Source organism: Aedes albopictus, chromosome 3, assembly GCF_035046485.1.
Source record: "Aedes albopictus strain Foshan chromosome 3, AalbF5, whole genome shotgun sequence".
Lineage (NCBI taxonomy): Eukaryota > Metazoa > Arthropoda > Insecta > Diptera > Culicidae > Aedes > Aedes albopictus.
The window spans coordinates 379,186,135-379,213,929 of record NC_085138.1 but is presented as its reverse complement, the minus strand read 5'-3'; the positions used below and the strand labels follow the sequence as shown (position 1 = coordinate 379,213,929).

The window sequence follows — 27,795 nt, the reverse complement described above, 5'->3', positions numbered from 1 at the left end:
GAGTTCATTTCTTTTATGATTGCTGACTTTGTTCCGCGTGAACAATAGGCGGTGGGGCGGCTAAGAAGGAATCGAAGGTGGAAGGAGTGGGATCCAAACTTCCATCATCATCATTTTCGAGCCCATTCTCGTGAGCGCGGGTTGCATTTTGTTGGTTGTGAGGAGGGGGATGAAACAAAAAGTTGACAGAGTTTTTTTTTCCTAGGGATCTACTTTATGGCCATGAAAAACCGATACGTTTGTTTTAACGGCCCCAAAGTTGAGCTCACCCGGACCGGGTCCGACTCCCGTCCCGGGAACTCAATAATTTGGTGGAAGAACAAGTTGAAGGATTTTTTTTGCGTTTCAAAGGAAGCTTCGCGCGCCACATGGAGGGTCATTGAAATTGGCAAATTTATTGAGTAATTTTTTTTTATCGACACAGACTGGGCGTTCTGGATCAGAGTGGATGGCGACAAAATCGAAGAAAATGTAATCTTGTCGTCGGTCATTTGTCTCGAGGGGGATCTCCGAGGCGATCAAAATAAACAACAATAAGCAGCTAATTGGAAGTTCGGGTTTGGGGGACTTTTTAAGCTACTTAAGTTTGGTGAATAATGAGGTAGGATTTTGGAGGGTGATGTTGTCTTGTGGGCTTTACTTCAGGTCAGATGGACGTACAAGCTTTGTTGGACAAATGCATAACTTGTTGCAGAAAAGTCATTTTTCTGCAGCACGTTGCATAAAAAATAGTTATCTTAAGGGACGTGATAGTCGTCCTACCTAGGGTTTTATCTAATTCCCGTCTAGCTAAGCACCCACCAATAATAATCCATCTTTGTACCGACTTTTCGAACCCTCTAAGCAGAATACTCTCTTCAAATGAGTGTAATCAGTTTCGTACCTTTTAAATAGGGCGAAATTAAAAGGTACGAAATTGATTACACTCATTCGAATAATGATCCAGTTTATACTTGCACGTTTACCTTATGCCTCATGGGCGATTTGGATTCTATGACTAATTTATGAAATAGCTTCCATATCATGCAAAACAATATTGTGAAAGAACAATTTACGTAACATAACAAAATTGACTAATTGTCCCTGGAATTCTGTTCCCGTCTAGTCCACGTCTATTTTGGGCATAATCTGAGTTCAATTCCTGGAACACCTACTACGTGACACTATGGTACACAGGATGTTTTGATTTGACTGTATTTGACGAATAAACAGTTGGTCAAATTCTTCGCAATTCAAATCAGATCCTGTATTGAAAGTGCGATTGAGCAGAAAGTGTTCAAATTTTTAATAACAACCAAAATATCCCCTTCATGACGAACCAGCACAATTGTGCTGTTGAGTGGTAGCAGTTTTGCATATTTTTTTCATCTGTTTAGACTTTGTTTTATGTGATGTAAACTGTTTCAATAATTCAGCCATTACTTATACTCGTTTGTGTGTAAACAAACTTTTGTTTACGTTGCCTGTGAGATTTATCACAACAAGGTAAACAAAAAGTGGACAAAAACCGTAAAACATGAAAAAGTTTTGTGTGTCGCATAATTTTTATTTCCGATTTGTCTAGGTAGTCAAAGCAAAAAATCGAAAGATAAAGAGTAGTTCTTTCAAATGAGGTAAAATAATTGTTGTTATGTTGGGAAATCTGAGAGTTCTGTAGAGCCAAAGTTGAGCCATTTGTATGGAGATTTCAATTTTTTGCGCTCCGTCACGAAAGGGATATTTAGTCAATTTTTTTCCCACCAGATCATAAAAAGCCATCACAGTGCCACGAAGAAATCTTTCTTTGTGGTTGTGAAGTACGATGTTTTGTATGCAGAAGATCCACTCACACGTTTGCCCGCATCCTCCCTAGATGAAGACAACTTGTTGTTTACATTTTAGCGACGGGAAAAAAGTAATTTATTTGATTAATTGAACAGCTTATACTGCATTCTGCAGCAATGAAATCCAACTTTGTGAGTTGTGAATTGAAGGTTGGTTCAACAAGTGAATTTGTCGAAGTGAAATTGGAACGGTGGTGAAGAACGATTCGGCTAGCTGCTGCTTTGGTGTGGTTGCCTTCGTCGTACACAAAACGAGAAAAAAAAATATCAACTCGTGGAGTGGAGTGGAATCAACATATGAAATTTCGCGTAATTTTTCGATTGTCAGTAGACATATTTATAATTATTGGCTATTTTCCCTCTGATATGACGGAAACTAGCGCATTTAACAAAGCAAATTTCTATCCTAATAGATTCTTCTTTGAGATGTGCATTGTAGTGCTCCTTCCACCATTCAAGTAGGTGGATTGTCTGAGTAGGTTACCTTGAGGTACAAAGGAAATTACGTGCTAGATGATTGAGGCAGACAATTAAACGTTCCATAATAAATACAAATTTTCCCATAAATAATTCGAAAAGTCCCAGTGAAGAAACAGGGGTGTAAGCAGTAATAAATAACAAAAGTTCCATAAACAAATAAACAAATGCATAAATAAACCAAAAGTTTCCATAAATAATTGATTTTTGAGCAATTAAAAACGTCAAAAATGCAATGAATAAATCAACTGTTGCAATAAAAAAAGCCATTTTTCCCACCAAATAACTTCGAATTTTCCATAAATAAATCCGATTTTTCCATAATAAATCAGAAAATTCACAATAAAAAAATATCGAAAAGGCAATAAAAAATTAAAAAAATGCAATAAAAAATGACGAAACTACCCATGAAAAACAAATGCAGGAAAGTATGAGACAGTGAAATGCTGAATCGCGCTTACTGAAACGACTGAAAAGCTTGCGTAACTATGATTGCAATTTACCGAGCAATTGCTTGCTGTCCGAACTCGCTATCGCTCGTCGGACCTTAAACAAGGGATAACATCTATGTTTGCATTATACCGGGCAAATTCTTGGATCTGTGGTTTGCCTAGAACCGAATCGATGCAGTTGCGGTGCATCGGATATCGGAAACTTCGGCGGCCTTCTGCCGCCTCAGTTCCTCAATCCTCTATGCGGCTTCGCCGCATGGTCTGCATAATTTTTTGGCTCAAAATGCATTTACGTTTATTGCTCGTTTTTTGACATTTATTGATAATTTATATTTTTGTTTATTGCACTTTTTGAATTATTTATTGCTTTTTCGATATTTTTTTTATTGTGAATTTTCTAATTTATTATGGAAAAATCGAATTTATTTATGGAAAATTCGAAGTTTTTCGGTGGGAAAATTGGCTTTTTTTATTGCAACAGTTGAATTATTCATTGCATTTTTGGCGTTTTTAATTGCTCAAAAATCAATTATTTATGGAAACATTTGATTTATTTATGCATTTTTTTAGTTGTTTATGGAACTTTTGTTATTTATTACTGCTTGCACCCCTGTTTCTTCACTGGGACTTTTGGAATTATTTATGAAGAATGATCACTTTCTTATGAGTCGTTTATATTTTAGCCGATGATTGACATATTTCTATCAGGATACTTGCCTGAAGTACTGCCATGGTAAAATCAGAGCTCGTTACTCAAGGTTTTTAAATTACAGAGGCCCTATGCTGATATGCCCCCACGGAAGTGGCTTCAATATTGCACATTATTAAGAATTATTCTAAAAAAACATTAAATAGATATTACCTTTTTAACATTACGTTTTAATTATCGTGGAAGGGATATTCTTACAGGAATGTGAGTTAATATTCCTCTAAGAATTCATTAAAACTGTATTTTTTTTCCACGACCTTCATGACCGTCACAAGTTTCGTCAAGAATTCTTTCAGGATTTATGATTTTTTTTTCCAGAACTTATATGGAAAATAGAACCCTGTAGGATTTCTTAGAATGATCCCAGGACGAATTGTTTGAAAAATTTCAATCCTTAGAATGCATTCTCACTCACTTATATTTCTTCAAATATTTCACCAGGAATTTTAGAGAATTTTTTGAAAAATTCCTCCAGAATTTTTTTTTTTAATATTCTCTGATTCCTTTAGTGATTCTTTAGAAAATTACTTCAAGGACTGCTATATAAAACACTGCATGCATTTCTTTAAACATTTTAATGGACATTCCTCGTTTTAATACTATTAGAATTTCCTTTAAAGCAAAACTGGAAACTTTTCCTCATTTTTTGATTTTTGATTTTTTTTTAATAAATATCGCAGCAATATTTTCAAAATTAGTTTTCGTGCACCTTTAGAGTATGGATTAGGGTATCTTCTGATTCAGAATCAGAAGATACCTTGATCCATACTATACATATGTAAATAATGCTTCGTTATTTAATAAAAAAAAATAAAAACTAAAAATGTGGAAATGCTTTGAGTTTCGCCTTAAGAGGTTTTTTTTTGGGAATTTTCCTGAAGTTTTACTAGAAAATTCTAAAACAATTCTTCTAGAAATTTTCTCTAATACTTCTTCAAAAGATACATTTCTAGGAGAAATGTTTTTTATAAAAAAAATGGAAAAATCCTCTAAGGTTTTTAACGAAATTTAGAAATTTCTGTTTGAATTTCTCCAGGGATTCTTTCAGGTGTTACTCAATATATTCAGGGATACACTCAGGCATTTGTTAAGTAGTTTTTCATGAAAATCCTCAATAAATCATTATGGAAATTCCTGAAGGGTTTCTCCAGGTACTCCTCCAACAGGGATTGCTTCCGATTTGTTCGAACGTTTCTTCAGAAATTCTTTCAGATTTTTTTCGGCGATGCTTCAGGGATTTTTCCAAAGGTTCTTCAAGCAATTCCTACAGAAATTAGAATTCATTCCTTGGCATTTTAAAAAAAATCAACGTATTCTTCTATGATTATTTGCTGAGGTTTCTCTAGGTCTTCGTGGTATTCTTTTAGAAATTCCTTCAACAGTTATTTTTTTTTCGGAAATTTCCTGGTGTTCTCTAGAGGATTCTTCCAGGATTTCCCCAGGCAGTTTGAAGATTTTTGTGCACTGTGCACTGTGCACTTCAGAAATTGTATTAGAAATTCTTATAAAAAATCCTCCAGACAAAAACATCCTCAGAAATTTATCGAATTGCAATTAACTTACGAAATTTTTAAATTATATCTACAAAAATTCATCCACGAATACCTTCAACTTTTAGTGAAAATTTCCATCCGCAAACACAAACCTTCAATGATGCTGGTTAATTGTGCTACAATTGTTTCCGATAAATATTTTTCACTAGAAACAGTGAAAATGGCAAATAATCAAATGACATTTTTTGACATTTTCAAACCCTGACTCAGAGGAATTTATCCAGAGATAACTTCAATATTGTTTGTAGTATTTTTTGTTTAATTTAAATTTTCTAGAATTGTTCCAGCAATTTAAAGAGCAATTCTTGGAATTTCAGAAAAAAAATCCTGGAGGAATATCTGAAACAGTTCTCGCAAGAATCCCTCATGGATTTCCAAGAGATATCTCTGACGAAACCGCAGAAGCAATTTCCTGAAAAAAAAAATCTTGGAACCCTTGGAAGAATTTGCGAAAGAATTTGTGCAGGATTTGAAAGTTCAGAGATATTTCTAAAAAAAAAAAGGAAAAACTTTTGGGAAAGAAAATTCTAAAATTCTGAAAAAGTCTCTGGATATAATTTTGAGCGAGAAGGATTTTCTGAAGAAATTTTCAGCAGAATACCGTAAGATATCTCAGGAAGTACTTTTTAATGAATCTCTTGGGAAATATCGGAAGAAATCTCAAGGAAATTGTTGAAGCAAATCACAGAAGGAACACCCATAGAACTTTATGGTGAAACTTCACGAGCAGCCGTTGGTGGAATTCCCATGAAAGTTAATTGATGAATTAAGTAATTTCCAGATAAAATGTTTTAATGAAATTTAAGGAGGATTTCTTGGAAGCTTTCCTTAAGTAATCTGTGTGTGTATTTCGTAAACAGCTCCTGCAGAAATTCCTGGAGAAACGTCTGAAAAAGCTTCTGTAAAGATCCAGCAAAATTCAAAATCAAATCAAAATTTAAATCAATCTATTGAGATGTTCCAAGGCAATATTTCTGAAAAAAAAAATACCTTGAAGAATGCGTGGAGGTTTCCTTAGAAGAAGTGTCGGAAAAATTTCTGGGAGAATTCATGGAGAAATATCTTCTACCTCAATCACTGAAAGTTATGATGCAAGAATCTCTGGAGGAACTCCTGCAGTATTTTTTTTAATTATTTTCTGAAGAAATTTCTTGACAAACTGGACATTTCTGTAAAGCAATTTCTAAACTAATCTCTGGTAGCCTGTTGGTGTTCGAATTTCTGAAGAAGTCTCTGAAAGGTTTTCTTTGAATGAAATTTGAAGGAATCCTGGAAAAATTTCCGAAAATTGCATAAGTAATCCCATGGAATCTTCTAAAAAAAATCTTTAAGGAAATTTCATGGAAAAACGTTTAGGAAGATTTGAAGAAAGCACTTGAAAAGTTTCTTTAAAAAACCCTGGAACTATTTCTGAAGAAAGCGTGGAAGCAGCTTCTGAAAGAATGTTCGGTGGATTTTAAGACCAAATTTTTGGAATACTTTCTGAAGGAATCCATGGAGCAATTTTGGAAAGAAAAATACCATAGAAATTGTCTTCAAGGAGTCTTTGGAGAAATTTATTAGGTATCTTATAAACAATTTGCGAATGAGCCTCAAGAGAAACTGGTGCAGAAAACCCTGGAATTAATAAAGGAAATATTGGAAGAATTTCTGAAGGAGACTGTGGAGTATTCTCTAAAGAAATTCTTGGAGCATTTTTTTTTAGAAATTCTGAACTATGGTTTAAATTTAAAAAAATAATAAAGAATTTTCTGGAGAATCCGTGAATGATTTTCTGAACGAATTCTTGTACGGATTTCTGAAAGAATCTATGGAGGATCTTGTGAGAAGCCCCATAGACGCTTTTCTAATGGAATTCTTGAAGCAGTTCTTGGAAGATACTCTAGAAAAAATATTGACAGAAATTTAAAAGAAATTTCTGGAGTAATCCGTGGAAAATATCTGTGTAAGACTTCAGCGATTCTCTCGAAGAATTTTTAAATTTTTTTCTTGAATTTCCCCAGTAATTTTCCCGGATACCCTGAAAAAAAAAGTTCTACCAAGGATTTCTGCTAGCATTCTCACAAGGATTCCTTCTAATAGTCCTCTTGGAAGCAGTTTTAGATTTTTTCCGGGAATTTCTCTTTCATATTTTTTGGGACTTCTTCTGTTAGAGGTTACTTCTGTGGTCCTTCAGAGGTAAAACCTTAGAATTTCTTGAAGGTTGAAGGTTTTCTTCCGAAGTAACTCCGGGTTCGTGCTGCAATCAACTTTTGGATTTCTTTTGAAGCTCACTCAAAGTTTTTTTTTTTTCAAGAGTGCTTTAAGGGATGTCTGCTGTAGAGCCTTCAGAGATTCCATTAAAGATCATTTTCGTTTTTTCCGGAAAATGTATTTCTTCCGAAAACGCTCAAATTTCTCTAGAGTTTATACTTTGTCCCCAGACTTCTCCAAAGAGTCCTTCGAAATATTTCTAGGGGTTTCTCCTGGAGATCTTTCAATGGTGAAACCTCAGAGTTGATTGATGGTTTTCTTCCGGATTTTCTTGAAAATCTTCCAGGAATCAGAAATTATTTCCACATAGCTCAGTAGATATCCCAAGAATTTCTTTAACAAAATCTTCAGATATTCCAGAGATTCCTTTTGGGTCCAGTTTGAACTACTCATGTAGTTGCCTTCAACTCTTCCCATAATTTCCTGAAATTTATTTCCGAGTGGTTGTATCGATTTGCATACGAAATTTTCTAAAACTTTCTTCCAAATGTTTTCAAGAAATTCTCCTGAAAGTATCCCCCCTCCGATTTTTCTTGAAATTAAGGCGAAACTGGAAACATTTCCTCACTTTTTGGTTTTTGATTTTTTATTAAATAACGCAGCAATATTTTCAAAATCGGTTTTCGTGCACATGTAGAGTATGGATCAAGGTATCTTCTGAATTTTTTTGTAGTGGAAAATGTTTTTCGTTTTCTCAGAAACCATTTTTGAACAAAATTTCACAAAAAAATGGTTTCTGCAAAAATGGAAAATATTTTCCACCTCAAAAAAATTCAGAAGATATCTTGATCCATACTCTACATGTGCACGAAAACCGATTTTGAAAATATTGCTTCGTTATTTAGTAAAAAATAAAAAACCGAAAAAATGAGAAAATGCTTCCAGTTTCGCCTTAATGTAAAAATTGTTGAATAGTTCCATCACGAGTTCCTACATGCATTTCTTCAGGGTTTCTCTAAATAATTATTTAGAAATTTCTTTAGAGCTTTATCCTAAAATTTGGTCTAATAATGTTTTGGAAATTTCTCTACGGTTTACATTTTCTTCCAAAAGTTTCCAAAGAAATTCCTCCGAGAATTCCATTCAGAATTGTTCCAATGTCACTTCAAAAAAAAAAAAAAATGACCAGGGGCTCATTCGGAAGGTCCTCTAGGTTTCTTTTGGAATCTTTCCAGCGGTGAAATCTGGGAGTTAGAGGTGTTCATCTGGAGTTGCTCCGGATACTTCTTAGAATAAACTTATAGATTCCTCATACAGTTTCTTCAGAGATACTTCTGACATTTCTTTTGGAAAGTATTTCTAAAAATACTCAGTAGCTATAACATGGATTATCCAGGAAGTTCTCCAAAGAATCGTCTGAGAAAAATTTCAGATTTTTTTTTTAATTCCAGATTTGAATTGGTAATAAACTACAAAGAATTCATCCAGGAATAGCTCCTGGAAATTCTGAAGGTGTTTCTCTTGGAGTTCCTCCCGTAGTTCCACCACGGATTCCTCCTATAGTTCCTCCAGGGTTTCCTCCTGGAGTACCTCCAAGAGTTTCTCCTAGATTCCTTCTAGGAGTTCCTCTTAGAGTATCTCCAGAGGTTCCTTCTGAAGTTCCTTCAGTGGTTTCTCCAGGAGTTCCCACGGGAATTCCTGCTGGAATTCCTCCAAAGGTTCTTCCTAGAGTTTCTGTGGGGGTTCCTCCTGGAGTACCTCCAGGGGATCCTACAAGAATTCTGCTGGGGGTTCCTCCTGGAGTTCCTCTAGAGGTTCCTCCAATGATTCATCCTAGAGTTGCTGCAGGGATTCCTCCTGGAGATCCTCGGGGGGTTCCTCTTGGAGATCCTCCAGGGATTCCTCCTTGAGTTCCTTCAGAGATTCCATCTGGAGTTTGTTCAAGGTTTTCTCCAGGGATTCCTATTGAAGTTATTCAGATCTCCGTTCAATGAGTTCGCCTAGAGTTTCATCAGGAATTTGCCAGGGTCTGGACTTCCTCCAGGGTTTCTTCCAGGGGTTTCACATCAGTCATATCATATACCATGTTGGCAATTGAAGGATACTGTTTGCCAAATGATAGCAACTGTTAGACAATTAGTCCAAGAAGATTTTGAAAATCAAACGGTTTTTATAAGCACTCAAAAAAAATCAAATCAAAATAATTTCAAACAAAGCCAACCCAACAAGTCATCATACTTGTTGACTTTTTGATCTCACTGACTGTAAAAGCCATTCGACTGCAAATGAAACCTTCCCAAATTTCCCCAGGAAGCACAAACCCCCAAAAAATACCGTTCTCATGACCCAGTGGCCCCATTCTCCCAATTTTCAATTCTTCCGCACCTGCCTCCTGTGTCAAAACGCAGGACACATACCTACAGCACACAGCACATCAAAGGTCACGTTCGACCTTTTGCCGGACCGTAAAAGTATGTACTGCTGCCTGCAACATTGCTCGTCATCCGCTTAACCTGCAAAAGGTAGGTGCCAAGGTTAACCTTGTGTTGTGTTGTCGGCTTGGCCCGCCTCCCCCTTCAATATATTCTCAATCGGTCTTCGGTCCTCCACCCACGCGCGCCGCCAGCCATCCCTCTTAAAAGCTCCTAAGTGAGCAATTTTCACGCAAGGATGCCGGTAACAAACCCCCACTTCGCTTCGCCTTTTTGCCCCTTTCCCGTTCGCCATGACTTATGATGTCAAACTGTTGGGGTTCGGATCGGGATGAAATTGCGTTCTTTGGTGGTCCGTCTGCCTGCCAAGCCTGCTTACCTTCCAACAGCTACGGTCCGTGACTTTTCCTCGGCAGTATACTTCGACTACCGACCTACGGGTAGAGGTACTTGGCTATTGATTTTCTGCCATTCTTTGTTTATGGCAAACGAACGGCGGCGTGGCGTGGTGATCCTCTCTCATGTTGTACTCGTACGGGGGAAATGGGTTTAGTCAGGAAGAAAGGATGCTGAGATGCAGCCCAGAACGGAAGCACCACTGACTGTGGCTGGGTTGTTCTTTGTCGGGAAAAATTGCACACATCAGGAAAATGTGCTGCTGTAATGCGGATGGAGAACGGTAGACGCACTTGAGCACACACGCACGCACTCACACGATGATGAGAATGTGGAAGGATTGTTTAGTTACAGTGTGTAGGTACCAACAACAAGGATCGGTAAGTCAATGTTTGGGAAGGATGCCTGGCCGATGACTTCAAAGGCTGGTGCGTAAGTTCGAACGTCAATCACTGAACATTTAGAGTAGAATGGAGGTAATCGATAGGACGATTCATGTAATTGAAAAAGAGAAATTTTATGATTTAAATACTCATGGATAAACTAAACTTATTTATGGACGAAACATTGAATCAGGCGGAAACAATTTTAAAATAGTTTTCCAGAAAATTGTTGCAATAATTTTAATCAATCATTGGCCATTATTGGTCATCATTCGCCAACAGTGGCCATTATTAGCCATAATTGGCAAACAGTGGCCATATTTTGCCAACAGTGGCCATACTTGGCCAATAGTGGCTGTCATTGGTAATCATTGGCCAACAGTCAACAGTGACTATTATTGGCTAACAATGGACATATTTGGCCAGTAGTGGCCATCTTCGTTAATTGTGTTGGAAAATACATGGCATTGATAGCCATTTGTTTGCAAAGTTATGTTACTCGTCACCAATGAATAATTTCTAGAAAGAATTTAATAAATTTTATATGAATGCTCAAGCGAATTACAAATTTCATTTATCAATTTTTCGAATCATTTGCTCAATGGGTGACATGGACTTTTCCTGTGCCGCAACTCTGAAGCAATCTTCCTACTCTCAATGTCGTCAAAGTCGTTAACATTTGCACATGTCTTTCACATGTGTTTCAATTTATTTTTAGCCTCTATGAATAAGAAAAAATGTTGATTTAAACCAAATCCAACATCACCACAAAAACAACTCCCTTTCAGTGGGAGTAAAGTTCAAAGCACTTCCCTAGTGCTACGCTACATAGAAAGAAGTGTAAAAACCATCAGGCGACAGGCAACGACGATGACGACCATGGCCAATGACAACAATAATGAGAGGCAAAACAACCATTAGCATCGCCATTATCGATACGCCATTAATGCTGATTGCTCTCTTGGTTCCGATTTTTTCCACCTCCACACTGTCTGCTGCTGCTGGTGCTACCGGATGCTGTTGCAGTATCCATATTGCCGTCGTTTCTCTAGGCATCCGTCCGCACTTGCATCAACATTGAGATGTGGGGTTACTGGGCACTAGCTGGAGCTAGGCACGTACCCGAACAGCGGTGGATAACAAAGCTTTGCCCACACATTTATTAAAACAGATTGTCTGAATTTCTGATTTTTGATTTCTGATTTCTGATTTCTGATTTCTGATTTCTGATTTCTGATTTCTGATTTCTGATTTCTGATTTCTGATTTCTGATTTCTGATTTCTGATTTCTGATTTCTGATTTCTGATTTCTGATTTCTGATTTCTGATTTCTGATTTCTGATTTCTGATTTCTGATTTCTGATTTCTGATTTCTGATTTCTGATTTCTGATTTCTGATTTCTGATTTCTGATTTCTGATTTCTGATTTCTGATTTCTGATTTCTGATTTCTGATTTCTGATTTCTGATTTCTGATTTCTGATTTCTGATTTCTGATTTCTGATTTCTGATTTCTGATTTCTGATTTCTGATTTCTGATTTCTGATTTCTGATTTCTGATTTCTGATTTCTGATTTCTGATTTCTGATTTCTGATTTCTGATTTCTGATTTCTGATTTCTGATTTCTGATTTCTGATTTCTGATTTCTGATTTCTGATTTCTGATTTCTGATTTCTGATTTCTGATTTCTGATTTCTGATTTCTGATTTCTGATTTCTGATTTCTGATTTCTGATTTCTGATTTCTGATTTCTGATTTCTGATTTCTGATTTCTGATTTCTGATTTCTGATTTCTGATTTCTGATTTCTGATTTCTGATTTCTGATTTCTGATTTCTGATTTCTGATTTCTGATTTCTGATTTCTGATTTCTGATTTCTGATTTCTGATTTCTGATTTCTGATTTCTGATTTCTGATTTCTGATTTCTGATTTCTGATTTCTGATTTCTGATTTCTGATTTCTGATTTCTGATTTCTGATTTCTGATTTCTGATTTCTGATTTCTGATTTCTGATTTCTGATTTCTGATTTCTGATTTCTGATTTCTGATTTCTGATTTCTGATTTCTGGTTTCTGATTTCTGATTTCTTATTTCTGATTTCTGATGTCTGATTTCTGATTTCTGATTTCTGATTTCTGATTTCTGATTTCTGATTTCTGATTTCTGATTTCTGATTTCTGATTTCTGATTTCTGATTTCTGATTTCTGATTTCTAATTTCTGATTTCTGATTTCTGATTTCTGATTTCTGATTTCTGATTTCTGATTTCTGATTTCTGATTTCTGATTTCTGATTTCTGATTTCTGATTTCTGATTTCTGATTTCTGGTTTCTGATTTCTGATTTCTTATTTCTGATTTCTGATGTCTGATTTCTGATTTCTGATTTCTGATTTCTGATTTCTGATTTCTGATTTCTGATTTCTGATTTCTGATTTCTGATTTCTGATTTCTGATTTCTGATTTCTGATTTCTGATTTCTGATTTCTGATTTCTGATGTCAGATTTCAGATTTCTGATTTTCCCTTGCTCGGGCAGTACTGCTGGGCCATCTCACCGGTTGTGTGGTACTCTTTTTCACCTCCCACAGGCAGTAGACGGCTTTGCCAGACAAACGACAACGACAACAAGGGATGCCTCTGGGCACAGTCCGTTGTTGCCTTGTGATGTGACATTATCCAGGTCCATCTACGAAGAGTCCAACTTGAAAAGCACGAGCGCACTATCGCTATGGTAAGGGGACAAGCGTTTGAACTAATTGAGTAGTGCACATTGGATCGTACAGGTATCTTGGTTCAAGACGCAAAAGGGATGTTTCTTTCCTCGGCGTGGATCACGGAATGGTATCAGTCTGACGTCGTGCTGGTAAGAGTTGAATCAATTAGAAAAGTCCGGGAGTGGCTCCGACCGATTGGCCCCACTGTTGGGAGATGTTTAGGGAACCGTTTGCTCCCTCCTGGCACTAAACGATTGCTGCGTGAGGTGTTATTCTGATCTGATCTGACTGTGTCTGTTTAAAGAAAGGCAGATGCTTCGCTTTCGCGGTATAAATTGAAAACATTACAAGTTTTGACAGCTCAATAAGCGACGTTTTCCAAACACAATAAAGTTAGGCCGGCGCCAACGGGTAGGAGATATGTACACAAAACTGTTGACATGGAGGAGATTTCCAGTTACTTCATAACATTACATCAAGTCATGAAGAGTTGGCAAAATGTTGGAAAACAAATATTGAATGTGCCGCTGGCAAAGATATTTTCCGGTGAACACGACTTGATCATTTTTCGAGGAATTATAGCGATGAGGGAGAAAACAGATTTCTTTGTGTGTTAACAGCTTTCAGTTCTAAGGAGAACGTTTATAAAACATACTTTCACAGTAGTTTTTCAGAAGAATTGATATTTTATGGTTTGCTGTTAACAACAAGTACATACAGAACTTATCTATCTATTAGTGGGAGACATCTTTCTCCCAGAAAATTGCATAAAATGCCACATTGCGGTTTTTTTAAAGCTTAATTAAATTCTGCATGCAGCATGCACCATACCGCAAAACAATGAAAACTTAAACACGGTACACTATATTAAATTTCCCGAAGAACTTTCAATTTCTCCGACGAAGCTGTTTTTCTTTTCATTTTTCCTTCCGTTCCATCGCACTTCGGTTCGCCATTTTTCTGCGTCTTCAAACCAAAACCGACATGTGTTTCCAGCAGTGTTGCCAGCTTCATCGTTTTTTTAGTTTTGTTAGGACGATTCGACGCAAATAGACTGGCAACAGTCATCCCGAACGCTCGACAAAGCTTGGAGTATTTCAAAAATGCATCAATGCTTTTTCTTCGGCGTGTTTGCTATGTTTTCTTACCGAAACTTTCGAGGCAACATCCTTTCGGAAAGAGGCAACTTTGACTTCTTTTCTGCTTCTCGCCAATTCAATCTAACTCACAGAAAAACCAGAACTTTAAAGAAGCAAACTCCTCAGTCGACGGAATTCGAATTCTCTATCCACTCCCCCTTCGTCACTTCCTTCAACTGAATTCGATTGTTAGACGAAAGTTTTTCCTTTTTCTTTTGGCGCGGTGCCTGACGAATACGACGGCTCCCAATAGTGTGAAGTGTGAAAGAACATTCAGCAGTGCGGACGTTTACAAACTGTGCAGCTCTGACATACCAACACCAACACCGTCATCGAGCAATATAATTGACGGAAACTATGTGGGTGCGATTTCGAAGCGGAAATCGACAGGAGCAAGGAGCGGACAAGCCAATTTGCCGGCACAAAGTTCGGTGCGTTCAATTGGTGTGGCGAAATTGCCGGATTGCCGTTGTTGGTCGATTATTTTCGGTTTTTCCGGAAGAGGAGGTGTTTGTTGAGAGTTGGAGTTTAATTTTCTACGATTTGTGGAGATAGTAAGAAAGTCAGCTCTGTTTTGTTGAATGGTTTGATTGACTTTTATTTTATAAACTGTTGTTTTTGAAGGAATATAATTGCTTCTTCTTATTTCAATATTTCAAAATATCTAAATTTCAGAATTTCTGAAGTTCTAAATTTCTGAATTTCTGAATTTTTGAATTTCTGAATTTCAAAATTTCTGAATTTCTGACTTCTGAATTTCTGAATTTCTGAATTTCTGACTTTCTGAATTTCTGAATTTCTGAATTTCTGAATTTCTGAATTTCTGAATTTCTGAATTTCTGAATTTCTGAATTTCTGAATTTCTGAATTTCTGAATTTCTGAATTTCTGAATTTCTGAATTTCTGAATTTCTGAATTTCTGATTTTTTTATATGTTTAATTTCCGATTTTGTAATTTTTTGAAATTCTTGATTTCCGATTTTTGAAATTTCTAAATTTCTGAGTGTGCTTATGTTTATGATTGCTCAAATATAAATTTACAAAAAATGCTAGGTGGAATCTCCACGATGTCGTCCTACCAACTTTTGCGTCATCATAGAAAATAAAATCTCGTCCTTCTCCATCCCCGGCAGTCTGGCAGATTAATTCCACTACACGCACAAATTGGCTACAAATTCGTTTTCGCGTACATCTAACCTTACGAGGCTGGATTTTTCATCCTGCTGGTAAACCGTTTGCTGGCTTGGTGAAAATTGCCAAAATGACTACGCCGTCGTCGTCGTCATCGTCGTTTTCGTTGTCATCGTAATCTGATTCCGGAAGCTCTTAGCAGCACCGCTTTTCTAAGCAGCAGTCACAGGACCAACAAACAACAGCGACGACGTCGACTGCGCCACTGTAATGGTAGCACCAGCGGCACGTAGATTCCATTAGATTTCGTTATCGCTGAGATTTGTGTCACCGGGATTGGCACACACTCAAATGCACACGCACACACGCACATACGCAGAAAATCTGACTGGGAAACACGCACGGGGATCATCGGTTGAGTGCTACTAGATGGAGTCCCGCTCGCAGGCCGAGACGAAACGAAAGTGTTCACGAGGGCTTTCCTTAGAGAGCAGGAAAAAAAGCGAGCGAAATTTATGCAACGCTTTGAACGGAATACAAATCGATTTGGGCGCAGTGCGTCAAAGTCTCGTGTGTCTGACACGTGGAGAAAACTTTAAGATCGTTTGAATCGGGATTTATTCGGTCGGAATTGAACTGCTGAAAGTTGAGGCACTGCACTGATTCTTGGTAGACAGTAAAAGGGGCTGTCCATAAACCACGTGGTCATTTTTTTGGGACTTTTCAACCCCCCCCCCTCCCGCGTGGTCATTAGTCCATACAAATTTTTTTATTCGTCCATACAAAATGGTCATAGGCCGAACCCCCCCCCCCCCCCTCTAATGACCACGTGGTTTATGGATAGCCCCAAAACATAAACATTGCAAATTCTCAAACATTCAATTTGTTCAATGTTAACTGTTTGAAATTTTTATGTCCAATTGGTTCTACGAAGGTTTTTATAGTCGCCATAAAACTTTAACTCTTTCATTTTGGTTTTATCGTGGTCTCATGGAGCTACACAATTCTGATTGACTCAGAAACTATGCTTGAATAGTAACATTTATATTCTGATAGTGGAAAGCAAATTCTTTAAAATAAATTAAAACCTTAATAAAACTAGAAATATTGTTTGAAGCTGCCTTGTTTCAATTTCGTGAGATGGTCTAGAACTCTAGAGTGATCGGTGATGGCTTCCACTCGGCAGACAACAGTTTGAGTCCCACTCAAAACTTTTTCTTATTTGAAATTTCATCAACTTTTTTTTTGTTTTTTTTGTGACAAAATTTTGCTTTCGTTTTTTCAAGTGTGCTTAATGGACTTTTTTCCTTAAGTGTCATTCGTGTCCGGTATAAAAACAAACCATCGTTTGAAATTCAACATTATTCAGCATCTGCGTACTCGTCATTCATCATCCAACGAACAAGGACGATCGTTGAAATCCCAGCAAAAAACGAGAAAAGTTCAATTAACACACGAAAAAAAAATGTCGAATCGAAAACCCATAAACTGTGGTTAAAAAGCTGACAACCGCTCCCCCATGACTACGAGCTGCAGTTTTGCACTTTTGTGCCGAGTTTCCGGCTATATTAAAATGCGGTTTTAGGAGTTCGGTTTTTGGTTAATTAAAACTGGGTGCAGCTGTGCTTCCGTTACGTTTTCGGAGCTGCTGGTACAAACTTCAACTGGATTTCTGCTGGAAATTTACTGCCAACTAGCCGACCGACCGACCAACCGGCAACAGTCTGGTCCCAGTTTTCCTATGAGAAATAGTTTCTACTGGATGGGTTCGAAATGGGTGTGCTCAAATGGATTTTGCTTCTAGATGACCGGTTCCTTGAACTGTTTTCCGTTCGAAACAGAAACCTATTGCCGAATACGTGTTTTCAATATTTACCGGTACGAGGAGATTGACTGAGCGATTCAGAAATTCAGAAATTCAGAATTTCAGAAATTCAGAAATTCAGAAATTCAGAAATTCAGAAATTCAGAAATTCAGAAATTCAGAAATTCAGAAATTCAGAAATTCAGAAATTCAGAAATTCAGAAATTCAGAAATTCAGAAATTCAGAAATTCAGAAATTCAGAAATTCAGAAATTCAGAAATTCAGAAATTCAGAAATTCAGAAATTCAGAAATTCAGAAATTCAGAAATTCAGAAATTCAGAAATTCAGAAATTCAGAAATTCAGAAATTCAGAAATTCAGAAATTCAGAAATTCAGAAATTCAGAAATTCAGAAATTCAGAAATTCAGAAATTCAGAAATTCAGAAATTCAGAAATTCAGAAATTCAGAAATTCAGAAATTCAGAAATTCAGAAATTCAGAAATTCAGAAATTCAGAAATTCAGAAATTCAGAAATTCAGAAATTCAGAAATTCAGAAATTCAGAAATTCAGAAATTCAGAAATTCAGAAATTCAGAAATTCAGAAATTCAGAAATTCAGAAATTCAGAAATTCAGAAATTCAGAAATTCAGAAATTCAGAAATTCAGAAATTCAGAAATTCAGAAATTCAGAAATTCAGAAATTCAGAAATTCAGAAATTCAGAAATTCAGAAATTCAGAAATTCAGAAATTCAGAAATTCAGAAATTCAGAAATTCAGAAATTCAGAAATTCAGAAATTCAGAAATTCAGAAATTCAGAAATTCAGAAATTCAGAAATTCAGAAATTCAGAAATTCAGAAATTCAGAAATTCAGAAATTCAGAAATTCAGAAATTCAGAAATTCAGAAATTCAGAAATTCAGAAATTCAGAAATTCAGAAATTCAGAAATTCAGAAATTCAGAAATTCAGAAATTCAGAAATTCAGAAATTCAGAAATTCAGAAATTCAGAAATTCAGAAATTCAGAAATTCAGAAATTCAGAAATTCAGAAATTCAGAAATTCAGAAATTCAGAAATTCAGAAATTCAGAAATTCAGAAATTCAGAAATTCAGAAATTCAGAAATTCAGAAATTCAGAAATTCAGAAATTCAGAAATTCAGAAATTCAGAAATTCAGAAATTCAGAAATTCAGAAATTCAGAAATTCAGAAATTCAGAAATTCAGAAATTCAGAAATTCAGAAATTCAGAAATTCAGAAATTCAGAAATTCAGAAATTCAGAAATTCAGAAATTCAGAAATTCAGAAATTCAGAAATTCAGAAATTCAGAAATTCAGAAATTCAGAAATTCAGAAATTCAGAAATTCAGAAATTCAGAAATTCAGAAATTCAGAAATTCAGAAATTCAGAAATTCAGAAATTCAGAAATTCAGAAATTCAGAAATTCAGAAATTCAGAAATTCAGAAATTCAGAAATTCAGAAATTCAGAAATTCAGAAATTCAGAAATTCAGAAATTCAGAAATTCAGAAATTCAGAAATTCAGAAATTCAGAAATTCAGAAATTCAGAAATTCAGAAATTCAGAAATTCAGAAATTCAGAAATTCAGAAATTCAGAAATTCAGAAATTCAGAAATTCAGAAATTCAGAAATTCAGAAATTCAGAAATTCAGAAATTCAGAAATTCAGAAATTCAGAAATTCAGAAATTCAGAAATTCAGAAATTCAGAAATTCAGAAATTCAGAAATTCAGAAATTCAGAAATTCAGAAATTCAGAAATTCAGAAATTCAGAAATTCAGAAATTCAGAAATTCAGAAATTCAGAAATTCAGAAATTCAGAAATTCAGAAATTCAGAAATTCAGAAATTCAGAAATTCAGAAATTCAGAAATTCAGAAATTCAGAAATTCAGAAATTCAGAAATTCAGAAATTCAGAAATTCAGAAATTCAGAAATTCAGAAATTCAGAAATTCAGAAATTCAGAAATTCAGAAATTCAGAAATTCAGAAATTCAGAAATTCAGAAATTCAGAAATTCAGAAATTCAGAAATTCAGAAATTCAGAAATTCAGAAATTCAGAAATTCAGAAATTTAGAAATTCAGAAATTCAGAAATACAGAAATACAGAAATACAGAAATACAGAAATACAGAAATTCAGAAATTCAGAAATTCAGAAATTCAGAAATTCAGAAATTCAGAAATTCAGAAATTCAGAAATTCAGAAATTCAGAAATTCAGAAATTCAGAAATTCAGAAATTCAGAAATTCAGAAATTCAGAAATTCAGAAATTCAGAAATTCAGAAATTCAGAAATTCAGAAATTCAGAAATTCAGAAATTCAGAAATTCAGAAATTCAGAAATTCAGAAATTCAGAAATTCAGAAATTCAGAAATTCAGAAATTCAGAAATTCAGAAATTCAGAAATTCAGAAATTCAGAAATTCAGAAATTCAGAAATTCAGAAATTCAGAAATTCAGAAATTCAGAAATTCAGAAATTCAGAAATTCAGAAATTCAGAAATTCAGAAATTCAGAAATTCAGAAATTCAGAAATTCAGAAATTCAGAAATTCAGAAATTCAGAAATTCCGAAATTCAGAAATTCCGAAATTCCGAAATTCCGAAATTCCGAAATTCAGAAATTCAGAAATTCAGAAATTCAGAAATTCAGAAATTCAGAAATTCAGAAATTCAGAAATTCAGAAATTCAGAAATTCAGAAATTCAGAAATTCAGAAATTCAGAAATCCAGAAATTCAGAAATTCAAAAAAAGTTTAGAAATTTAGAAATTTCTTAACAAAATTTGAACGTGTAGGAACTATTGAATATTTTTTTATAAAGTTTTCCCTCCAAAAGTCTTTAGGCAATTTAGCTGCAACCTTTTGGACAACTCTTCTCTAAGATTTAGAAAATTAACAAAAGACGGTGTGTAGCAATTCAGCTCTTAGCCTTCAAGGCTTATAGCAGAATTGGGCAATTCATCCTCATGAGAAATTTCTAATATAAAGTTCGAAGATTCAGTTTCAGATTAAGAAGACATTCTTCTTTGGAACAGAAAGCAAATGCATCTCGAGATCTAGAGCAATCAGCTCAAAACCTAATTAGCAACTCTGATCCTGGGTATGGAAAAATTAGGCTTCAAACCTTGATTTTTTTTTCTTAGTTTTTGAATTTTTGACAATTACAAATTTTGAATATTCGAAAGTTGAAACTTTTAAATAGTTGGATTCTTTAATTTTGAATTTTAAAATAAAAAAAGGAAATCTTCAAATTTTAAAATTTTTGTTTATGAAGTTTGTTATGCATAAGTCTTTTAGAAATTCAACTGCTAGGCTTTGTGCATTTTCTCTTGAGGAATTTTTAACAGACATTTTGAAGATTCAGTTTGAAAGATATGATTGATTGATTGATTTGTCTTTATTTCCAGCCTTAAAGATTTGAGAGAAATTCTCCTTCGAAGCATGCAGCAGTTATGTTTTGAGATTTGGAGCAATTCAGCTCCAAACCTTAGATCAACCTCCAAGATATAAAAGGATTTTGCCCTGGAGAAATTCAGCTTTGAGGGTTTGGGTACAAAAGCTTAAAAATTCAAGAATTTCGAATAAAATTTTGGAGCAGTTAAGTTCCATGGTGCGGAGCAAATCAGCTCCAAGGCTTTGAGCACTGCAGCTCCATGTTTTCGAGGAACGTTTATCCAAGATTTTGAGCATTTTTGCTCGACAATTTGGATCAATATCACAAGCCAAGATCAAAACCAAACTTTCCACGTAGATAGAGCAATTAAACGCCCAATCAAATGAGCTATCCATTGCAAATTTCCTCTAATAGCCATGACCACCATACCATTCGGCGACGCAGCAAGAGGCAGTCAGCGAACGGGCAGACAAGCGGACCCTCCTCGAATCGGATTTCAATCAACCATCATCAAACGGCGCTTTCGCCGCACGGCTGTGATTAATAATTCCTAGCTCGCTATTTGTCTTGCCACTAGTGTTTGCGACCACCACCACCACAGTGGTCGCCTCTGCCGCAACCGCCGCCACCACCACGGTCGTACTATAATATCGGTATCGTTCGCTTGTTTCGTGTTTACTTAGCAAATTGCTTTCAACTGGTCGTCGTCGGTCGTCGTCTACCATAGTTCTCCATAGCTGGAAGTGGTTGATGAGTCGGACGGACGGACGGACGGACGGACGGGGCCCAGCTGTTCACTTGTGTGCGATGGGGGAGAGATCAAATGAGCCTTCCTGAAAAATTAAATTGTTTTGTTTGCCAACGGCAAACAGTAGCAGTGGGTTTGCCCCAACCGGTACCATCCTACCCTCACCATTAAGCCCCAGCTGTGGAAAGTGGAAAATCGTGATTAGGTTGGGGGAAAACTATCCTCCCCTTTCCAAGTGGTGCTTATTCCAGTGGCCGGAAGTGATATGTTGAACCTCACTTTGCCGCAGTTGTTGCTTCTTCTACAACAGTGGCTCCCAAACGAATTGTTTCAAATTTTGGAGCCATAAGTTTGGAGCCTCATTGCTCCAAATCATAGAACAAATTGTTGAGCAAGGCTGTTTCAAATATTTAAAAAAAATCATACTTATTAATGTAGCAAAATTGCTCCAAACCATAGTTAATTGGAGTATTTTAAGTTATTGAGCAGAATCATTTGGAAACTTGCAGCATACTGGCTAAAAACTCAGGAGCTTTGAATTTCTACATCTCTAACACTTAGAGCTAAAAATATTGGAGCTGAATTGCTTCAAATCTGAAGCCCTATTTCCTTCATACCTACAACAGTATTGTTCGAAATCTCTGACTGACTGTAAAACTTGGAGCTGAATTGCTCTTAAATTTGTAACAAGACGCTTTAGAATTGAATGCAGGTTATTTTCAAAATATTAACAAAAGATTTGTCAAACTCTGTGAACCAAGTGACTCCAAACCACAAAGCTTTTTTGATCCGGAGCAGAAATGTCTCATAATATTGGGGATGTTTTTCTCAAAACTTTGAGGGTATTTTGGATCAGGATTGTTCCGGGCTTCACCAGGTTTTTGGTTCAATTGTGGAGCTGAATTTCTCCTCAAAATAGCTCCAAATAGCTCCAAATAGCTCCAAAGCTAATACACAAATTCTGAAATTTTGGAGCTTGATAGCTCGGAAGCTTCCGCTCCAAATCTAGGAGCTGAAAAGCTCAAAATTTAGAAGAGAAATTTTATAAAAATTGCACTTTTTTTCTGAAATGGGAGAAACAGTTGGGAAACACTGTTCCACTTAGCGACGTAGGGGAGATGGCACAAACCCAATGAAGCCGGAAAACCTGCAAACCGTTTTCCCACAATGTGGCCATTCTCATTCGGAAAAAGGAGCGCAACCGGTCGGTCTGCTTGTTGGTAGGTGGTGGGTCAGTCACTCGTCTGTCCCCTCCTAGGACCTATCCCCGTAAACAAATGTTTTCTGCTGACTACTCCCCAACGTGTTACCGTGTTGGTGTTGTTGTTGTTGCGGCTGTTCTGAACATTGTTTCATGTTTCAGTCTCATTTGCCAGTTTTCAGCTGACAGCTCAAGCACCACCGAGCCGAGAGCTCCACCACTGGTAACTTATGATCTAGAGGTACCTACCGGTTCGGAAAGGCCCCCAGCCCTCAGTCCGAAAGACATCGCGCCAATTGCCTACCTGCCTTGAGTTGAACCTGCACGGTGGAAAAGTTCTGCCTGCGGAGCTGGAAGCCATCAGGCTCTACAAGTGGCCAGGCGAACCGAGCGAGTGCATACATTTTTTACGGCTTGAACGTCAGAGTGGGAACCGGGCTCCGGGTCCCCTCTGCGCTGCTGCTACTGTTATGGTATTAGCTGAATTGGAGAGGTTCATGCCATTGGCTGTTCCTCTCTGGGCTATGTAGACGGCTTGTTGTAGGCACAACAGCTTGCTGCAAGGTACCAGCCCAGGCCAGGAAAAGAAAATTGTTTTCCCTGAGTTTGGTGTTGGAGGTGCTACCGCTTAGGCATTTACACATACTGATATTCATCAGGGCCGTCATGCAGAATTCAAGATGGAGCAGAGTTGTTCACATAACTTCAAATACCTATTAGAGCAGAAATACTCCAAAACTAGGAGCAAATTAATCCAAACCTTGGAGCAGAATTGCTCCACACTTTTAAGCGGAATTGCTCCAAACCTTGGTGCAGAATTATTCCTAATATTCAAACAGAATTACTCCAAATGTTGGAGCAGCACTGCTCCAAACCTTGGAGCAAAATCGCTCAAAAACTTTTAGCAGAATTATTCCACACCTTGAAGAAAAATTGATTCACACCTTGGAGCGGAATTGCTGCAAACCTTGGAGCAGAATTGTGCCAAACCTTGGTGCAGAATTGTTCCAAACTCCAAATGGACCGGAATTTTTCCAAATGTTGGAGCAGAATTGCTCCAAACCTTGGTGCAGAAATGTTCCAAAAGTTGGAGCAAAATAACTCCAAATGTAGAAGCAGAAATGCTCCAAGCCTTGGAGCAGAATTGCTCCAAACCTTGGAGAACAACTGCTCCAAACCTTAGAGCAGAATTGCTCCAAACCTTGAGCAGAATTGCTCCAAACTTTGGAGCAGAATTGCTCCAAACCTTGGAGCAAAATTGCTCCAAACCTTGGTGCAGAAATGTTCCAAAAGTTGGAGCAGGATAACTCCAAACGTTGGAGCAAAATTACTCCAAATGTTGGAGCAGAATTGCTCCAAACCTTGGAGAAGAATTGTTCCAAACCTTGGTGCAGAATTGTTCCAAACTCCAAACGGACCGGAATTGCTCCAAACCTTGGAGCAGAATTGCTCCAAACCGTGGAGCAGAATTTCTCCAAACCTTGGTGCAGAACTGTTCCAAAAGTTGGAGCAGGATAACTCCAAACGTTGGAGCAAAATTACTCCAAATATTGGAGCAGAATTGCTCCAAACCTTGGAGCAGAATTGCTCCAAACCTCGGAGCAGAATTGCTCCAAACCTTGGAGCAGAATTGCTCCAAACCTTGGAGCAGAATTGTTCCAAACCTTGGTGCAGAATTGTTCCATACTCCAAACGGACCGGAATTTTTCCAAATGTTGGAGCAGAATTGCTCCAAACCGTGGAGCAGAATTTCTCCAAACCTTGGTGCAGAACTGTTCCAAAAGTTGGAGCAGGATAACTCCAAATGTTGGAGCAAAATTACTCCAAATGTTGGAGCAGAATTGCTCCAAACCTTGGAGCAGAATTGCTCCAAACCTTGGAGCAGAATTGATCCAAACCTTGGTGCAGAATTGTTCCAAACTCCAAACGGACCGGAATTGCTCCAAACCTTGGAGCAGAATTGCTCCAAACCTTGGAGCAAAATTGCTCCAAACCTTGGTGCAGAAATGTTCCAAAAGTTGGAGCAGGATAACTCCAAACGTTGGAGCAAAATTACTCCAAATGTTGGAGCAGAATTGCTCCAAACCTTGGAGAAGAATTGTTCCAAACCTTGGTGCAGAATTGTTCCAAACTCCAAACGGACCGGAATTGCTCCAAACCTTGGAGCAGAATTGCTCCAAACCGTGGAGCAGAATTGCTCCAAACCTTGGAGCAGAATTGCTCCAAACCTTGGAGCAGAATTGTTCCACATCTTGAAGTAGAATTGTTCCAAACTCCAAACGGACCGCAATTTTTCTAAATGTTGGAGCAGAACTGCTTCAAACCTTGGTGCAGAAATGTTCCAAAAGTTGGAGCAGGATAACTCCAAATGTTGGAGCAAAATTACTCCAAATGTTGGAGCAGAATTTCTCCAAACCTTGGAGTAGAATTGCTCCAAACCTTGGAGCAGAATTGCTCCAAACCTTGGAGCAGAATTGCTCCAAACCTTGGAGCAGAATTGCTCCAAACCTTGGAGCAGAATTGCTTCAAACCTTGGAGCAGAATTGCTCCAAACCTTGGAGCAGAATTGCTCCAAACCTTGGAGCAGAATTGCTCCAAACCTTGGAGCAGAATTGCTCCAAACCTTGGAGCAGAATTGCTACAAACCTTGGAGCAAAATTGCTCCAAACCTTGGAGCAGAATTGCTCCAAACCTTGGAGAAGAATTGTTCCAAACCTTGGTGCAGAATTGTTCCAAACTCCAAACGGACCGCAATTTTTCTAAATGTTGGAGCAGAATTGCTTCAAACCTTGGTGCAGAAATGTTCCAAAAGTTGGAGCAGGATAACTCCAAATGTTGGAGCAAAATTACTCCAAACCTTGGAGCAGAATTGCTCCAAACCTTGGTGCAGAATTGCTCCAAACCTTAGAACAGATTTGCTTCAAACCTTGGAGCAGAATTGCTCCTAAACTTGGAGCAGAATTGCTCCAAAGCTTGGTGCAGAAATGTTCCAAAAGTTGGAGCAGAATAACCCCAAACGTTGGAGCAAAATTACTCCAAATGTTGGAGCAGAATTGCTCCAAACCTTGGAGCAGAATTACTCCAAACCTTGGAGCAGAATTGTTCCATACCTTGGAGCAGAATTGCTCTAAACTTTGGAGCAGAATTGCTCCAAACCTTGGAGCAGAATTGCTCCAAACCTTGGCGCCGAATTGTTCCAAAAGTTGGAGCAGAATTGCAAATGTTGAAGCTGAATTGCTCCAAACCTTGAAGCAGAATTGTTCCACATCTTGAAGTAGAATTGCTCCAAACTTTGGAGCAGAATTGTTCCAAATGTTGGAGCAGAATTGCTCCAAACCTTGGAGCAGAATAACTGAGAAAAAGAATTGCTCCAAACTTTGGAGCTGAATTGCTCCAAACATTGGAGCTACAATGATTCCTCGATCCGACTCTGAAAACGCCATACCCGAGAAGAAAGACGATGAAGGCCCACCTCCATATTGCTCATTTGTTTGAACTTCCCCACGTTCGTTGTTGTTGACTTTCGCTTGTTTCCATGTTTCTCATATTCAGAACAAAACTGTTCGCAGACTTATCAAGGGATTGTCCCCTCTCTGGACAGCGGACACAAATTACTGCTTAGAAACATCAGGCTTTCTCATCGTCTGACCACTTGATGCTTTATGGTAAAGGCCCCCCCTATTCTAATCGCTGCCATGAAAACGTCCCCTACAATTTCTTCTAACGCCTCTTTGTCGATGCGGGTGTGGAGCAGATTATCAGATTATCAACATTCAATAAATCATCGTTGGTAAAATGCAACATTAAGGCCCCTACGATACTTAACATCTTGCCAGTCAAAGTTGCAATTTGTGTAAAATAAGAAGACCTTCTTCTGTTTATGAAAAAAAAATCGATTTGATAAGCAAATGTGGAAGTTGCTAGCTTTACGTCTATTTAAAAATAGCGATGCATTTTTCTTTTCGAATTTGCCTCTTTCAGTTGCTGTGACGAGCACAAATCGATGCTAAAGAAGATTTTGCGACCTATGAAAACTTTGCTGCTTACATTACTAAAAATTAATGTTCCATTGGAAATATTTGAACATATAATAAACCTCTATCACAGTATGTAAGACTATTTATTTTTTTATACGATTTTTTTTTTCAAAAAAGCATTTAAAGCGAAACTGGATCCATTTCTTCACTTTTTGGTTTTTGATTTTTTATAAAATAACGAAGCAATATTTTCAAAATCGGTTTTCGTGCACATGTAGAGTATGGATCAACGAATCTCCTGATTTTTTTTCGTGGTGGAAAATGTTTTTCGTTTTTGCAGAAACCATTTTTGAATAAAATTTCACAAAAAAATGGTTTCTGCGAAAATGGAAAACTTTTTCTACCACAAAAAAATTCAGAAGATACCTTGATCCACACTCTACATGTGCACGAAAACCGATTTTGAAAATATTGCTTTGCTATTTTATAAAAAATCAAAAACCAAAAAAATGAGGAAATGCTTTCAGTTTCGCCTTAAGGTCAACTTTGTGGCATATGTCAGTCTTTCTAATTAACAGAAGATCACCAGCACAAATCAGTGTATGTTTCTTCTTAGAATAATAAAAAAACAATAAAATAAAATAAACAAAAATAAAATAATAAATTAATTTGAGTAAAGCAAAATAAAACAAAACAGTGAAATTAATTTGAATTCAAATGAAATAAAACAGAAGAAAAAGGAGGTAATATTAATCAGATTAAAATTATCGTAATAAAAGAAAAATAAAGAAAATAACAAAAAAAAAATTGTCAAACAAAAGTTGGAAAATTTTAGATTTGAATATTTGACTGAACATCGTTTGTACTAGCTTATATTTGGCAAGGAAAGTTATTTTTCTGAAGTCGAGGAAATTAAAAACAAAATTGAGCGGACTTGGTGTGATGGTTAGAACACTTGTCTATCACGCCGAGGACCTGTTATCGGTTCCCACTCCCAAAAAACTCACACAATGCGACTTCTTCCTTCGGAAGGATATTAAAGCTTGGGTCCCGAGATGAACCAGCCTAGGGCTAAAAATCTCGTTAATACAGATAAATAAAATCAAACAATAATTGAAACGGTCACCAGGTGTATTTTATTAGCGCAAATGGACATCATTCACTTCACCATCCGTCTTGAGTTGAGAAAATTTTCATACCTTCTTTCTAGTAGCCTGTTCACTGTGTTTTTGTTCTCTATC

General features: G+C 36.9%; 1 protein-coding gene across 6 annotated transcripts in view; it reads left to right on the top strand.

Moving 5' to 3' along the window:
- Positions 1–27,795, top strand: part of LOC109409926 (nephrin) — an 851,818-nt gene that overhangs the window by 160,467 nt on the left and 663,556 nt on the right. The window lies entirely within an intron of this gene.